The following is a 19,065-nucleotide window of genomic DNA, read 5'->3' as shown; positions in this document are numbered from 1 at the left end:
ATCTTTTTTCAGCACCAGAGTGGCATCTCAGGCCTAATTGCTTAATTAGTATGAAGCACTACATTAGCTGAAGTAGAGACATAATGGACAGGTGCTCATCTGGAGATTCTATCTCTCTCTCTCTATCTCTCTCTAATTATGTCTATCTATCCATCTTCCCTCTGTCAGTTTCACTGTAACTATAACTTGTTGTTATCTCTTTCTCTCTCCCTCTATCTCTCTCTCTCACACACACACCCACACAAACACACACACACACAAACACACACACACACACACACACACACACACACATACACACACACACACACACACACACACACACACACACACACACACACACACACACACACACACACACACACACACACACACACACACAGCTTAGTTCAGCTCTGCCTGTGGCCTGATGTGTTACAGCAGCAAAACCTCAGGAGACTGGAGTCTGTGGAGCTAACAAGTTTGTCTTATTTTGACAGCAGAGAAACAAGCAGAGGAGAGCATCCCCAGACACAGTTAAGGAGAGAAGCCGCAAAGAACAACAACAACAACAAAATGATCGCCAAAAGCTAAACTTCCTCAACACACGAAATCTGAAAATATACCCATTGGAAAGATATTTGGACAAACAATCAGCTGAAAAGCTGGATGGATACCCAGCTGCGAGGAAGTTGGCACCTAACACCCCGCTGAAAGACCCCTGGACAGACACTCATTATGATGAAGGTGACAAACAGGAGCCCTCACCTGCCCTCAAGTACCCTGGGTTGTGGTGCACAGGTGGCTAAAGTCTGGCTCTTTATTAGGCGATGGTCACTAAGGCCTAATTAATGTCTGAATGGAGTGGTGTTAGGGGCCAGGTGTTGGTATTACAGGTGATTTAGGCCTCAAGTCTCAGACAGGCACACACACACACACACAGGCACAGAGTGAAACACACACACACACACGCACAGTAAGACCAAACACACACATTTTGGATTGACTTCAAGTTCCTGACAGCTGTGTTTGCTTGCCTTTGCAAACAGCTTAAGTCGGCAACTGTACAAACAACAACATCGAATTAAATCTCCTACTATGAAATGAAAAAATACTTGCAGCAATTAAAAAAAAAGGAAAAAAAAGCACATTCACTGACTCTAAACACTTGCCCCTATCCAACAACACCACTCCCTGTAGTCCAACTTAGTAGAGCAAGGTGCTACAAAGATTCTTGCTTGTGCAGACATAAGAGGAAAGTGTGCTAACTGTGCTGTGGATGGCTGTGTATAAAAATGAGTGCATGTCAGCACTTGAAAACTATTCCAATCCGGTCCAATCCAGTGTCCAAAAACAGTACAGATCCACAATGCTGTGTCCCACATTAGCAGTGCAGCAGACTGAGTGTCTATGGCTGAATCCCATTTCACCCCCTACCCCTTCATCTTTCCCCTTCCCCTCCGTTTTGCGCGTTCACGTGGAGGGGTAGTGCTATCCCAATTCACGTTAGGACAGAGGGGTAGGGGCGAGGGGAAGGGCTTTCCACCCCTCCAAACAGAGATTTTCCAAGGGCACACTTCAAACGAAGGGGTGAGACCGATTTCTCCCAATGCATTGCGAACCCGTGATCATTAAAGAAGAAACATCGCGCGAGTCCCTTTAAAAATGTCGGAAACAGCAGGAAAAGCATCACACAAATGAAAGTATTTTCTTTGTAATTTCTGGTTTTAAAACTTGTTTGATGAAATGTTGCATTGTGTTAATAACAGCTGCAGGCGCCATGTTTGTTTATGTCTGGTGAGTGACAGCTGTCACTCTCCGGTAACGTAACAGCTGACGCAGCGTACTGATGACGTACGTAAGTGTTGAAGGGCTATCCCAATTTCGTAGGGCTAGTGTTTAAACCCCTTCGACTACCCCTACGTTATGGCTCCGTTTGAAAAAGCGAGGGCAAAGGGGTAGGGGTAAGGGTAGGGGTGGAGATTAGAAATGGGATTGGGCCTATGTATGCTTGGCCCTGAGATCTCTACCCGAGGCTTTGATCGCTCGCTTGAGATGTTTGTATGGTAATGAGGTGCTTGGAGTTGTAAGAGGAGGTGCACAGTAACCTAAACATTCCCTGCAGTGGCGTGAAGCAGCAGATGAAAATCTTGTGTATCTAGTTGTACAGACGGATGAGCAATGAGAGCTTTGCCACCTGTTTATTAGACAATACATCGAAAGAAGTAGGCACTGGGTAATTGAAGGGCCAACACAGGTGTCTGTTTCAAAATAAAGGGCCCCTTTATACACACGTGTGTCACACAGGTGACACATTGTTCCAGGGGAGATTGAAGTTTTGTGCAAAATGAAGACTTAATAAAGAATTAAGTGGCAGGCAGGCAGGCAGGCAGGCAGACACTGTCAGTTTCAAAGGATTCAGAACCTAAGTAGTTGCTCTAGTTCAGTTATTTGTCAGATGCTTTTATCCAAAGCAACTCACAAAGGAAATACAAATGAATACAAACAAATACTTACAATATGGCATGCCGTTCAGGAAATTAACATTTGAATATATATATACAAAAGTCTGAATATATATACAAAAGTCTGAATATATATACAAAACTCTGAATATATATACAAAAGTCTGAATATATATACAAAACTCTGAATATATATACAAAAGACTGGATATATATATACAAAAGTCTGAATATATATACAAAACTCTGAATATACAAAAGTCTGAATATATATACAAAACTCTGAATATATATATACAAAAGTCTGAATATATATACAAAACTCTGAATATATATACAAAACTCTGAATATATATACAAAAGTCTGAATATATATACAAAACGAAGTCTGAATATATATACAAAATGAAGTCTGAATATATATACAAAACTCTGAACTCTGAAGCGCTCAATCCGTCTTTGTCCGCCATATTGGATTGAGCGTTTCCTATTAAATCAATGGTACCAAAATGTTTATAATTACGTATTTTCTGCTTCATGAAAAACAGTTTTTCTGTTATATTGTTCACTTTTGACATTAATTTCTCACTAGAAATTCAATAATAACACGTTTATTTTACACCGTTTGACTTCACCAAGGATATTTTTAGAGGCAATTTCTCCATTCACTTGACTGGGGTCTTGTCAAAACCTTCGTAGTTCGTCTTCTCTGATGAGTCCAATTTTCAGCTTTGCCCAACACATGGTCGTCTGATGGTTAGACGGAGACCTGGAGAAGCCTACAAGCCACAGAGTCTTGCACCTACTGTGAAATTGGACTCATCAGAGAAGACGAACTAGGAGACCCTCCAGTCCGCTTTGGTTCAATCCTTATGGTCTTTTACAAACCTCAGCCAGGCAAAGTACAACGTTGTCCCGGAAGAAAAACTTGCTTCCTTTTGCTCTGACAATGTTCCCCAACTCTGAGAAGTGTTTTTTCCAGCAGGGCAATGCTCCATGCCACACAGCCAGGCCAGTAAAGGTGTGGATGGAGTATCACCAGATCAGGACCCTGTCATGGCCAGCCCAATTTCGAGACCTGAATCCCATAAAAAAAACTCTGAAATGTGATCAAGAGGAAGATGGATGGTCACAAGCCATGAAAAGAAGCCGAGCTGCTTGAATTCTTGCGCCAGGAGTAGCATAAAGTCACCCAACGGCAATGTGAAAGACTGGTGGAGAGCATGCCAAGACACATGAAAGTTGTGATTTTAAATCAAGGTTATTCCACCAAATATTGATTTCTGAACTCTTCCTAAGTTAAAGCATTAGTATTGTGTAGTTTAAAAATGAATATGAGCTTGTTTTCTTTGCATTATTCGAGATCTGAAGACACTGCATCTTTTTTGCTATTTTGTCCAATTGTCATTTTTCTGCAAATAAATTATCTAAATGACAATATTTTTATTTGAAATTTGGTAGGAATGTTGCCAGTAGGTTATAGAATAAAACAAAAATGTACATTTTACTTTAACACATACCAATAAATAGTAAAACCAGAGAAACTGATAATTTTGAAGTGGTCTCTTAATTTTTTCCGCGGCTGTATATACAAAAGTCTGAATATACATACAAAACTCTGAATATATATACAAAAGTCTGAATATATATATACAAAAGTCTGAATATATATACAACACTCTGAATATATATACAAAAGTCTGAATATGTATACAAAAGTCTAAATATATATACAAACGTCTGAATATATATAAAAGTCTGAATATATATACAAAACTCTGAATATATATACAAAAGTCTGAATATGTATACAAAACGAAGTCTGAAAATATATACAAAACGAAGTCTGAATATGTATACAAAACTAATTCTGAATATATATACGTGTATATACAAAACTTTGAACTCTGAAGCGCTCAATCCGTCTTTGTCCGCCATATTGGATTGAGCGCTTCCTATTAAATCAATGGTACCAAAATGTTTGTAATTACGTATTTTCTGCTTCATGAAATACCGTTTTTCTGTTATATTGTTAAATTTTGACATTGATTTCTCACTAGAAATGCAATAATAACACGTTTATTTTACACCGTTTGACTTCACGAAGAATATTTTTAGAGGCAAGTTCCCCATTGACTTGACTGGGGTCTCGTCAAAACCTTCGTAATTCCTTGTTTTCTGCTTCATGAAACATAACACAATTATATGCTTATCCTACATAAACTATGGAAACTATTAAAAAACTATTCAATTCAATGAATAATGTCTTATTTTCATTGGTATATGCAATGAGGATTGCTGGGTAACCATTTTTTGTCTCTATTTGATCATGTGACGAGACTAAACCATGTATCTCATTTAAACGTTAAAATGTCCTTCGTTAAGTCAAACGATGCAACATGAATGTGTTATTATTGCATTTTTTGCGAGAAATCAATGTTTAATTTTAGCCATATAACAGAAAAACTGTATTTCATGAAGCAGAAAATACGTAATGACAAACATTTTGGTACCATTGATTTAATAGGAAGCGCTCAATCCAATATGGCGGACACAGACGGATTGAGCCGATTTATTCAGACTTCGTTTTGTATATATATTCAGACTTCGTTTTGTATATATATATTCAGACTTTTATATATATACAGCCGCGGAAAAAATTAAGAGACCACTTCAAAATTATCAGTTTCTCTGGTTTTACTATTTATTGGTATGTGTTAAAGTAAAATGTACATTTTTGTTTTATTCTATAACCTACTGGCAACATTCCTACCAAATTTCAAATAAAAATATGGTCATTTAGATCATTTATTTGCAGAAAAATGACAATTGGTCAAAATAGCAAAAAAGATGCAGTGTCTTCAGATCTCGAATAATGCAAAGAAAACAAGCTCATATTCATTTTTAAGCTACACAATACTAATGCTTTAACTTAGGAAGAGTTCAGAAATCAATATTTGGTGGAATAACCTTGATTTAAAATCACAACTTTCATGTGTCTTGGCATGCTCTCCACCAGTCTTTCACATTGCCGTTGGGTGACTTTATGCTACTCCTGGCGCAAGAATTCAAGCAGCTCGGCTTCTTTTCATGGCTTGTGACCATCCATCTTCCTCTTGATCACATTTCAGAGTTTTTTTTATGGGATTCAGGTCTCAAAATTGGGCTGGCCATGACAGGGTCCTGATCTGGTGATACTCCATCCACAACTTTACTGGCCTGGCTGTGTGGCATGGAGCATTGCCCTGCTGGAAAAAACACTTCTCAGAGTTGGGGAACATTGTCAGAGTAAAAGGAAGCAAGTTTTTCTTCCGGGACAACGTTGTACTTTGCCTGGCTGAGGTTTGTAAAAGACCATTAGGATTGAACCAAAGCTGACTGGAGGGTCTCCTAGTTCGTCTTCTCTGATGAGTCCAATTTCACAATAGGTGCAAGACTCTGTGGCTTGTAGGCCTCTCCAGGTCTCCGTCTAACCATCAGACGACCATGTGTTGGGCAAAGCTGAAAATTGGACTCATCAGAGAAGACGAACTAGGAGACCCTCCAGTCCGCTTTGGTTCAATCCTTTGGAACCACCGACTGGTGGAGAGCATGCCAAGACACATGAAAGTTGTGATTTTAAATCAAGGTTATTCCACCAAATATTGATTTCTGAACTCTTCCTAAGTTAAAGCATTAGTATTGTGTAGTTTAAAAATGAATATGAGCTTGTTTTCTTTGCATTATTCGAGATCTGAAGACACTGCATCTTTTTTGCTATTTTGACCAATTGTCATTTTTCTGCAAATAAATGATCTAAATGACAACATTTTTATTTGAAATTTGGTAGGAATGTTGCCAGTAGGTTATAGAATAAAACAAAAATGTACATTTTACTTTAACACATACCAATAAATAGTAAAACCAGAGAAACTGATAATTTTGAAGTGGTCTCTTAATTTTTTCCGCGGCTGTATTCAGACTTTTGTATATATATTCAGACTTTTGTATATATTCAGACTTTTGTATATATATTCAGGCTTTTGTATATATATTCAGACTTTTGTATATATATATTCAGACTTTTATATATATATTCAGACTTTTGTATATATATTCAGACCTTTGTATATATATATTCAAATGTTAATTTCCTGAAAGGCATGCCATAATATATATATATATATATATATATATATATATATAAATATTAGTGCTGTCAGTTTAACACGTTATTAACGGCGTTAACGCAAGCCCATTTTCACGGTGTCAATTTTTTTATAGCGCGATCAACGCGTTGTAAAAAAAGTGTGTAGTAGGCTAATGTTACGTTTGAGTGAATGGTGAGCGCGATACGGCAAAATGGATGATATAAAACTTCTGAATAGAAAGTTTATCTTTAAAAGTTGTATTGTGCAAAAAAAGCGAGCTTCACTGTTGTCTGAAAATGTCAACAGGCAGCTGGCAGAAAGCACAGAAGTAGTAGGCTTACCTTTTATTGGTAGCCTGACTGTTACGGTTCATTGTTTTTGAAAGAGATGTTCACAGCAAACTTGAAAAAAAGAAAATATTAAGCCATGGTTTAACTCCACTATAGGCCTAGAGTCCTTGTTTATCTGAAATGTGCACTTTATAATTTTATTTTGTACCGCCCTGTCTGGCAATGTTGTTTTTCAATAAAATAAAACATTGCATAAAGCAAGCCAATCCACTTTTCCATGTTGATAAGAGCATTAACAAAAATAAAAATGATTGAAGGGACATTTAGAATAGATACAAATTTGCGATTAATACATTTGCGATTAATCGCGATTCATTTTGAGTTAACTATGACAAAAATGCGATTAATCACGATTAAATATTTAAATCGTTTGACAGTACTAATATATATATATATATATATATATACATAATAAATATATAATATTTACATCTTAAATGTAACACAGAATGAGTACGCTTTTGTGTCCAGTGTAAAGGTTATGTTTGTGAGTGGTTGGCGTCTTCATTTCTATTGCACTGAATATTACTACATTACAACTACCTTTCTGCTATCCTAGTGTGTGGGGTAAGTTGAGCTGTGTGTGTGTGTGTGTGTGTGTGTGTGTGGTAGGTTGATCTGTATGTGGGTGAAGAAAGCAGGAGGGCAGGTAAGGGAGCCGTTAGCACAGCACGCCCCTAATGAAGAGGCAAGGTCCAGACTCTCACAAACTATATCACACTCACTGTAATACACCAGAACTTATTTCATGCTTGACCGCATCCTCACCTTCCACAACACACACTGATTCACAGGAATGTGCATAGGCACGCTGTTAGGATAGCCAAAATGTTAACAACGACGGAAAACAACAAACTGGAACACGTGCCTGAACCTTATAGAAAGCATTAGAGTGATATATATTGCAGAAAATACAATTAAATTGACTCCATTCAACTATTAAATGACCTACAATGTTCCCGAACAATACACCAGCTGTGAGATCTTAATGTAAGGGCATGGCACATGAGGAGTTGTATGAATGGTTAGTGAATGAACAGTTTATTACTACAATAAACGGTAAGCTTAACTTTTAAGCTTAAAAGTATCAGTGGAACTGGATGCAATGTACAACTCAAATAAATATGTACAACTGTAAGTAATATTAAGTGATTACACAAGTTGGATGCCAATTAGACCAAATCCACTTAAATGTTCAAATAAACCTGAATGCATGAGATCAAAAATAACATAACCTAGGATGAATAACCAAACCTGTAATGAATGAGTGTGAGAAATGGTGACGGAAAGACAGAACAGACAGAATGATAGAATGATAGAGAGCAGGGGATGACAGGAAAGGAAGAGCAGCTGCAGAAAGAGCAGAAGAAGAAGAGAGAAGAGCCCATTGCTATGCATTTGACACCAGCCAATCCCTTAAGGCCACAACCAAATCCCAAAGGAATGCAACATGTGGCAATTAGTTCAACTGTGCCCAGGCTCTGGGGTGCCTGCCTGATAGCACCCAATGCCCGGGGGTTGCTGTGACAACAAACTGTCCAGCTTGAAAATCTATGGTGTGGCAGCTGACTTTTGACCCCCTGGCCAAACACCTGAACTGTCCAGTTTTTGGATTTAATCATTCTCAGAGTTAATTTTGTCTAACAGCACACATACTCACACTCATAAACACACGCACATAGACTTATACACTGAGACATTCACTTGACATACATATAAGTGTGTACGCAAACGAATGCACACACCCACGTCACATTGATATATATATATCTACACACACACACACACACCTCACTGTGCATATGCTCACACATGCACACACAAACACACAAAAGGCTATAAACATGTAAACACAAGCCCCTTATGACACTCATTTAATAAACAGATATGTGCTCCTATTCGCTCCTGGAGTGGACCATAATAGAACAGGGCAGAGGTGATCCCTCTCCAGTGGGCACGGCTCTCATTACTCTCTGGGGGCCTGATTTACTAACAGGATTGCGCCCATTTCTGGCGTAAAATAGCGGTCGTAAACATAAAACGGTATTTACTAAGGGGGAGCATTTGAGTAGAGTCGCATATTAACGCTTTGAGGGTGTGTACCTGCCAACAGGTGGGATGGCACGGAGACGTTGGTGGTAACGTAGGCGTGAAGCGCACTTTGATGGGAGGAGTGCGCCTAATGATGTATTGCGTGGAATTTACTAAACTGCCTGGCGAGCGCATGTCTATGATTTGCACGCTAATTCTCCGCCTCATAAAAGCACGTCTTAACCAGGAAGCGCATTTCCATTGAGTCTGAAAACGTTGATATGGCAGCAGTGATAATAGCAAGGCGAAGAAAGAAGACAGAGACAGCGCACAGAAATATTTTTTTCAACTCGTATAACACATTTTCAGTTAAGCGAACCACAAATCATTAGACGGTACAGGTTAACCAGCCACGCAATACTTCAATTACTGAACCAGATCAGAGACGACATCGAACCCTCCAACACATTCCATTCAATCAGTTAGTAAACTCTGGACAACATTGCAAATATTGGCATCGGATCATTTCAAACAGTTATAGCATCAGTTGGTATATCTCAGCCTTCACTCAGCCAAATATTCACCCAGGTACTCGATGCATTGCTACGGGGCACTGGTCAATACATACATTTCCCCACTACAATAGCTGAAATTAAACTTTCCGAACGTAATTGGAGCCATTCATCGCACCCACATGCAAACAGCCCCATCTTCAATCCACTAACACGTTTAACGAAACAGAAAGCACACATATTTAATGAATGTCCAGGTCATATGTGATGCCAACATGACCATTACTTACGTGGTAGTGGTCTGTCCATGACAGTTTTATCTTCCGGAATAGTGCCATCTATCCATTATTGAGCAACGGTGATTTTGGAGAGGCCTGGCTACTTGATAAATGTATTTGTTTCAGTGGGGGTATATTGTAGTGAACCCATGTCCCTTGTAGAACGTATTAATCTCGCCATGTACACATCTATATTGTTATAATAGACAGTTTATGCATTAATGCCACCAATAGCATATTATTTATAATCGTGTTCTTTTCAACATCTCGCTGTAGGTGATGGCGGGCAAAACAACAATATAACTCATTGAATTAGGTTCAGTGATTGAGCGAACGTGAACCAATATATCTTTCTCCTCTTCGCTGAACCTTAGTTTTTTCTTCCTCGAATCTCCATGGTGGCAATAACTTGCAAGCAATTTCTCCAGTCTTTTAACGATGCGCTAAATAATGATTGCCCATGCAGCGCGGATCTGGCTTGATAAATATCACAGAAAATGAGGGGAAACACCGTGCGTTAATGTGCGCCTCGCAAAGGCTGCGTTCGCAAATCAATGTTAGTAAATCAGACCCTTTAAAGGGCGGAGTAAGCACCCCAGTGCCCAGCGCAGATGTGGTTTGATAAATACCACGGAAAATGTGCAAAAACACTGTGCGTTAATTTGAGACCACAGATTAAGCAGCGCTCGCATATTAGTAAATCAGGCCCCCAGGGTCTCTGGGTCTCTGTGCAAATGAGCTCTGAGGCCTGCTTTCCCAGGGTTATCACAGCGATGTCTATCTTTAAAAATGGTCCTGGTTAAATAGATAGTGCTGGGGTTTTGCGAGGGCAAAGTCGTCTCCATTTCATTTTTATTCACAGGTACAACACCTTAAACCTTGTACGGAGATTTTACTTGATCCTAAACAGTTGAGTAGACAGATTGGAAATGTACATATTTATCACTTATCACTTGCAGAACACATGAGAGGAATCTTGGATACTGATTTCACTCGCTCAGAATATATAACAGGGCTGTGTGAGAGCTTTTGTGCTTTGACCTGAAAGAAGGCCTCGGAGGTTTGCCTACCAAAAAGATCAGTTTATATGAGTGAGGAACGCGTGTTTGCCTAAGGGGCTGTCCATGGTGCTGAAACCATTCTTCACACTCTCTATGATATAAGGAAGTAACTCTGTTGGAGGATCGCAAGGAGGGGATGGAGTTGGATGCTGAAGTTCTGCTAGTGTGAGTGTGCCCATACGGGAAATGGTTAAAGCAGATTTAAAGGTTTGGAACTAGATGACGCAATTCCTTTCTAAACTAAATGAAGAATTGGGTAGGTCTACTGTTCAAAGAAGTGACCATATGCATAAATCAAATACATTTTGAGTAGTTCATAGGTCTACTTCTGTCCCAACTCTTTTCTCCTGCCATTCAGTGCATGCTAATTCAAAGGCTAAGACTAAGAGAGGCTAAGAGATTTCTGAACTGGGGCCTATTTCTGAGCTCTGCTAATAGGCTTTTTTGAGTGAATGATCAAATGAGAAAATGGCATGTTAGTAAAATGTCTGGAACATAAAGGCTGCTGGCTTGGCTGGTGTGGGCCCAGTTAGGGTAACCTCAAATTATAATATAATGTATTAAAAAAATGTTGATCATTTTGTTATAGTAATATAATAGATTATATTGTGTTACAATTTTAATATTGGTCTCTGGAACCCAGCAAATTCTGGAAACAGACCGATTTAAATTGCTACACACAAGCCTGCCAAGATGACAACCGGGAATGGAAACAAATTTCCAAAAACAATTCTTACGCCATCTCTAGGGGAACTAAAGTGAGCAGTTTCATTCCTTTGTAAAATGGATAAAACACTGATGAAAAGAGAGTAAGCCAGACAAGCGGGGAACAAATAATAACATTTCATTGCAACAACAACATTTCATTCTTTCTGTAGATGTTCTATATTGAGACAGAGAGAGAGAAAGAGAGAGAGCGAGAGAGAGACCCATTCACACATTCACTCAAATAAACCACTGTCACAACGTTAAAGATCAGGTTGGCTGGATTGAAGAATGGGTTGACCCTCAAACACCCACACACACAAGCATTTGAATATGCATTATTAACATTGTAATTAGTCTTCGATGTTGCCATAGAAACACTAAGGGCAATGTTTCGATGTAGTTTATGAGTATGAGATAGGCTTTCATTCTTTCGCTCTCTTTCTCTCTGTGTTTGTGTGTGAGAGTGTGTGTGTGTGTGTGTGTTTGTGTGTGTGTTAGTGTGTGTTTGTGTGTGTGTGTGTGTGTGTTTGTGTGTGTGTGTGTATTTGTGTGTGAGTGTGTGTGTGTGTGTGTTTGTGTGTGTGTGTGTGCAAGTGTGTGCTTTACCAAAAAAGAAAGACAGTACATATTAATTTGTGTAAAGCTGAAAAAGGGTCTCCAGGTAAGGAGGGAATGTGGCTGTGAATGCTGCATCACTGAGAGTACTTCAGAGAACCGTACCACACACTCTCCCTGGGCTGGTGCGGCCCTCCAGATCTATTCATGGCACCTTGACGTCACCAAAATCAACAGGATAACCTGTGTGTTTGTGTGTGTGTGTGTGTGTGTATATGTGTGTGTGTGTGTGTGTGTGTGTGTGTGTGTGTGTGTGTGTGTGTGTGTGTGTGTGTTTGTGTGTGTGTGTGTGTGTGTGTGTGTGTGTGTGTGTGTGTGTGTGTGTGTGTGTGTGTGTGTGTGTGTGTGTTTGTGTGTGTGGGCCGTGAAGTTAAGTCATCTGGGGAGAGACCTGGTCACAGTGCTGCTGCAGCATATGCTTGTATCCCAGCAGCTGTGTGTGTTTAAGAGTGTGTATCCACACACACACACACACTCACACACACACACACACACACACACACACACACACACACACACACACACACACACACACACACACACACACACACACACACACACACACACACACACACACATAGTTTTCTCTGAAGAGACGACTGCCTACCTCATGAGTCCAAACTCATCACTGCAGGCTATCACCACATGTGCTGATAATGCAGCCCACATGCTAAAACACACACATACACATACACACAAGTTCTGCATACACACACATTGTGCATACACACTCTCACACGCACAGACACACAGACCCTTTGTGAAAATATTAACAGTTTATCTCAGCAGTCGCTGCTGGCTAAAGGCTTCTGATAAAATCCATCTCTGATCTGATATGGCAGAGAGAGGGAGGAGAGAGAGAGGAGATAATAGGAGGTAGGGAAAGAGGAGACTAAGAGAGAGAGTAGAAAAAAGGAGGGAGAGAGCGGAGAGCAATGCAGGGAGAGAGAGATAGAGGAGAGAGTGTGAAGGAAAAGAAGGATAGACTAAGGGAAGAGGAGAGGAAAGGAGGGAGAGAGGAGGAGAGGAGAGGAGAGGAGATAAAAGGAGGTAGCGAATAAGGAGACTGAGAGAGAGTAGAAAAAAAGAGGGAGAGAGCGGAGAGCAATGCAGGAAGAGAGAGAGAGGAAAGAGTGTGGAGGGCAAGAAGGATAGACACAGGGGAGGGGAGAGGAAAGGAGTGAGAGAAGAGGAGAGAGAGGAAAGGGGAGAACAGAGGAGAGGAGAGGAGAGGAGAGGAGAGGAGAGGAGAGGAGAGAGAGGCTTAGGGCTTCATGTGAGATGATAATTCTTGGACTCTGTCTGATTCATTCACACTCTGTATTCCCCCTCCATGCCCTTCCTCTCTACAGTATTGATTCTCTGCCTCTGCCCTTCCTCTGCTCTCCTTCATTTGTGTGTGTGTGTGTGCATATGTGTGAGTGTGTGGATGACTGTATGTGTGCGTGTGTGTGTGTGTGTGTGTATGTGTAAGTGTGTGCTTGTAAATGTGTATTTGTGTATGTCTGTCTAGGTGCATGTGTGCAAAAGTGTGTGTGTGTGTGTGTGTGTGTGTGTGTGTGTGTGTGTGTGTGTGTGTGTGTGTGTGTGTGTGTGTGTGTGTGTGTGTGTGTGTGGGGGTGTGTGTGTGTGTGTGTTTGTGTGTGTGCGTGTAGACAGAGCTGATTCACAAGACATCAGAAACATAGTGCCTTATCTGATGAGTGACAAGCCGTAGTCACCCAGGGCGAGAGAGGGCAAAATGTGTGTGTGAGAATGGCTGCATGTGTTAGAGGTAGACAGACAGACAGACAGAGAGAGAGTGAGAGAGAGAGAGAGAGAGAGAGAGAGAGAGAGATCGCCTCATGAACAAAGGCAAAAACAAAAAAAGCTCATACAGAGAGAATGAAAAGGACAGAAAGCTCACGAGAGAGAGAGGGAGGGAGAGAGAGAGAGACAGAGAGAGGGCAGACAGCTCAGATGAGAGAAACTGTGATAAAGACACAGAGTGAGGGCTCCCTCATCCTGCCAGTGTGGCCCTCTCACCTCTGAACCCCAACCCCTGATAGAGAAACACTCCTCCTCTTTACACACCTACATACACACACACACCCTACACACACACACCCAACTACACACCAACGCACACTCGCACACCACGCCTCTCTTTCAGCTCCACCATGTACTTTTTATCTCCTGATTGGAGGTAGGCAGACAGTGAAATGCTGAGAAATACCTGCGGCCGCATAAAGAATGGGTTCATTAACTCATGCGAGGAGATGTGGAGTAATTAATCCTCACGGCGAGTCACTCCGCTCCCGTGACAGATTCCTCTCGTTAGGGTCTGTCGGGGGAAACACACGTCTTCCAAGCAGAGGGGGTTTTCACACCAGTCTCCCAAAATTGTTCAGCCAGGGCTGGATGCCAAATCCAACCCCCACCCCACCCCCCTCAAAAAAATAAAATAATATATATATATATATATATATATATATATATATATATATATCTCCATGCTGTGAGTCTTGTGTTGAAGTCTTAGATTCAATGGTAATGCTTTCCATTTTAAATACACCATCTGGTATCAGGAAAGATAACTGCAAAAATGTCCTTGTTTTCTTTTTAGTGCTTTTGAAAAGGGCCAAAACATATTGACAAACAGCCGAAAGGAACCGTGGAGAATACAACATAGTTTTCAGTAAGAGAGGTCTAGTCTAACTGCATATATATATTTTCCTCCAACACAAACTCATACCGTCTGTCTCTCAAGCACACATAGATACTTTATATTAGCTCCTGGAGGGACTGTTGACCTCCAAATAAGAACAGAAATGAAATGAATGTCTGAGAAGTCACAGAAGAGAAGAAATGAAATGATGTCTGAGAAGTCACAGAAGAGAAGCAATGATACCCTTCGGTAATCACCTAGGCAGCCAAGTGAGGACAGTTCTCATACTGATTTAACCAGTTACTGTGTATCATGCACAGTCATATATTTTTGTGTTTCTCTCTCTCTTTCAAAATATATTTTATGCAGCCTTAGGTACAATACACTTATGCAAGCACCTCTCATACTGCATTAACCAGTTATCGTGCTTCCATGCACAGTAATATCTCTCTCTCTTTCTCTCTCACTTTATTTCAAAATGTATTTCAAGCAGCCTTGGGTACAATATCCATATGCAAGCTAAATAAAAGCATCCTGAAATCACACAGACCTATCTAAGACGTATGCAACACTAATTCAGCAATTAATAACTAACTTAATAATAGTTATTAAGCATTGTGTACATACTACCCCAGGCAACTTTGGGTCAGGTTTAAGCATACTGCCTCTCTCTTTCTCGCTCCCTGTTGTTTTATCCTTTATCAGGGAATCAGACTGCAGTTGACAGCACTCTGGGAGCACCACACCGCACCCCACAACACCACACCGCACCGCACCACACCACACCACATCGCACCACACCGCACCACACAACATGGCACCAAACCACACGGCACCCCACCACACCACATCGCACCACACCACACCAAACCGCACCACACCACACCAAACCACATCGCACCACACCACACCACACCACATCGCATCAAACCACACCGCACCCCACCACACCACATCGCACCACACCGCACCACACCCCACCACACCACACTCCGCGGTAAGCCACGGCTGTCCTGACCTATTCTCCCACATGCTGGACTACCCTGATGATATCTGAGACCAGACCCCTGTCTTGGCCACACTCAGCTGCGGATGTAAACACATGGGGATCAGACTTCAGCCCCAGATAAGGGGGGTGTAGTGCTGTGCAGCACCTCTCTAAAGACCGTATCTGAGCCATTATATTAGCACATGACAGCATTATGAGGCGTTCATACACAATTGATGAATTCAGCAATGGTTTCACACAGTACTCATTTATATGATTTGCTTTAGGTTTTAAACATGTTCACACTGGAAGCAATTTCATCATGGAACTAGATTGCTACTGAAGCTAATGCATTGTTATTTAATTATTAATAAATGAATGTTATCATGAAGGTCCAAGTTTAGAGTAACCATTCATGGTAGTAACACTTCACCATCATTGTATGTGTGTGTCTGAACCTAAGGAAGGGGAAGAAACAAAGAATCGGCATTCAAACAATTAAACCCCCTTAAAAAATTCAAACCATCTGGTATCTACTGAAGAATCACAGAGTTCCTTGTTGCCTACTGTGTTCTTTGACATCACCTTTAAAACAGCCAAATCCCTTTCTGACTGAAGTCTCTAAAACATAGCTGTCGACAGGCAAAAAGAGATGATAACAATAGAATGGAAACATCAAGGTTAGGGTAACAACAAAGTCAACAACCAATCCCACGATTTTTAAATCTGTTTGGGTGAAAACGCCACAAAGCTAACTTTAAAATGCTACAACAAGGCATTGGAACATTAAAAAAACAAGCTCCTGTATTTGTATTGCAAGCCACTGTCCCCTGCGTCTGTCTAACGCCTGATGTTACCTGATCACGTCTGACTGATCCTTCAAGATCCCCTCTTTTGTTCTTATTCATTTGTGTGTGACCTAGCATAAACCCATCATGTCAAGGTGATCCTTTAAGATCCGAACATGTTCTCCATCACACATGTGTATCATCACAAGCCTAAGCCTAAGCACCTAGTTCAAAGGCCTCCTGTGTGAGGACTGCTGGGGAAAAGCTCGACCCCCCTAGGGCAAAGATCTGCTTTAATGTGTTCCCCGGATCAATGCCTGAGCACTTTTGTTTGATCGACGGTAATCGACCCAGTGGGAAACACAGCCCAACTTCACTGGGTTACAGTAACGTAGGCGGCACCAGCCCAAACTCGCTCGTAGCGAGGAAGCCAGATTGAGTCTGGCCCTGAGCTGGTAGAGATCTGCCAGATGTGTGCCACGTCCTGGATTAAAGGTGCAGTAAATTGTTTTGTTGACACAAAATTCAAATGCGTCTGGACTTACAAATCAAATCCAATCAAACTTTATTTATACGGCGCATTTCATACCAGGAGGTAACACAGTGTGATACAGAGATGGTGTAACTCTAAGGCGTGATAAATAAACAGTGTTACCTAAAACTGTGGTGCACTTTGGCACACACTCTAGTTCCCCTTTCCCCTTTCTTAGGTGTCTGTTTACATGTCTGGCCCATCTAAAGTGTCCTTCGTATAAACAAAATATGTGCATGAAAACAAAGTATCAAAATATCAAACAAAGAGTCAAAATGCACAGACGACAATGGGGCAAACCATCACCTATTATTCTTCGGATAAATGTCATTATTGTAGTTCTAGAAATATCTTTCAAAATTAAAACCAGTGACTGTACTTGTTCTGGCTACCTTCAATAGCTCTGCTTCCCCATTGTGCTGCTTGAAAAGGCTCATGTGCTCATGTTGGACTTCAAGTTCAACAGCAATCAGTGAAATCTGGGCCACTTATTCCATTTTCCTCTTCTTTTCAACATCACAAAAAGCTGCCTTGGCAGGATAAAGGTCAGGTGCCAAAAAATATCTTAGAGCCATGTCGTGTTCTGCATAGCAACACATGACATCATCACCAGGACAGTTCAATTGTCTACACCCACACTAAACTGGGTGTTTGATGTGTTTGCCTCAGTTTGTTATTTAAAGAACATTAAGCTTGATTACACACGTTCAGTCCACATGCACAAGACCAATGCAACACTGGCCAGTTATCAGTTTGCGTCCCCACTCATGTGGACCTCCATGGTGATTGAGCATGCATGTCACCTGTGCACAGTCTGCCATCATATCAGAAAATGGCCCAAGCATAAGTCATTAGCATTCTTAAGAGTCACTGCAATATGCAGTCCTTGCAGTCTCCTGACAGCATAGTGGAACTAATAATAACACCTTACAGATGAAAGGAGTGTATGTGTGTGTGTCTGTGTGTGTGTGTGTGTGATGTATTTTGCCTGATTGCGTGCTCCAGGGCCACCTAGTATATGTATTTGTCTAAGAATGTGAGTGAATGTAGGTTTGTGTGCGTGTTTGTGTTCGTGTGCGTGTGCGTGTGCGTGTGCGTGTGCGTGTGCGTGTGCGTGTGCGTGCGTGTGTGTGGTTGATGGGAAGACCAGAGTTGTGCTCAGTATGTCTGCTGGATGAACCTCAGTGTGTCAGGCACTTCATCTTTCACGTATCTGTGCTGAGTATGCTGGTAGTGTAGTATCCCCCCCCCCCCACACACACTCACTCACTCATAAACACACAGACACACACTCACTGACAAAAACATGCACACACACACACACACACACACACACACACACACATTCTCACACACACACTCTCGCCCACTCTTCTGATATGAAGTGTTGTTGCTGTGTCGCAGTGGGATGTTGAGAGAGGAGTGAAGCAGTGTTTGTTTCATCAGATACTGTAACTCTGTGCTTGGATCAAAGCAATCACGCAGGAGGACTTTCGAGATGTTCAAAAGACCAGTGGGAAAAAAAAGCGAAAATGAAAGAGAAACTGAACATGACTGTCAGTCTTTTAGTCTCTGTGCTTTGGAAAACCAAATGCTTGTTCCTTTAGTCCTTTTACCAACCCTCATTTCAGCCCCCAAACACACTCCTGTGTCACCAGCGGTGTGATCAAGCACTGTTCCCCTGCGGCACTGCCCCCCCCTCCACGCCTTCCTCCTGCCTCCCCCCATGTTAATCAAAGCCTGGCCATTTTTCAGCCAGATCAATACTGTACTGCATATATGCTAACTCGGCAGCCTGCTCTCCTCCTCTCTCATGCTCTCTATTTCTCTCTGTCTTTCCTTCCCTCTCTCTGTTATCCTCTCCCTCTGTCTCTCCATCTCTTTTTCACTGTGTCTATCTGTCCATTCCCTTCTCCTTCCCGCATTCTTTTGGTCTGTCCATTTCATATTCTCTATCTGTTCTCTTTTTCACTCTCTCCCT

The sequence above is a fragment of the Sprattus sprattus genome, assembly GCF_963457725.1.
Source record: "Sprattus sprattus genome assembly, chromosome: 6".
NCBI classification, from domain to species: Eukaryota; Metazoa; Chordata; class Actinopteri; order Clupeiformes; family Clupeidae; genus Sprattus; species Sprattus sprattus.
This window is presented reverse-complemented; position numbering follows the sequence as displayed.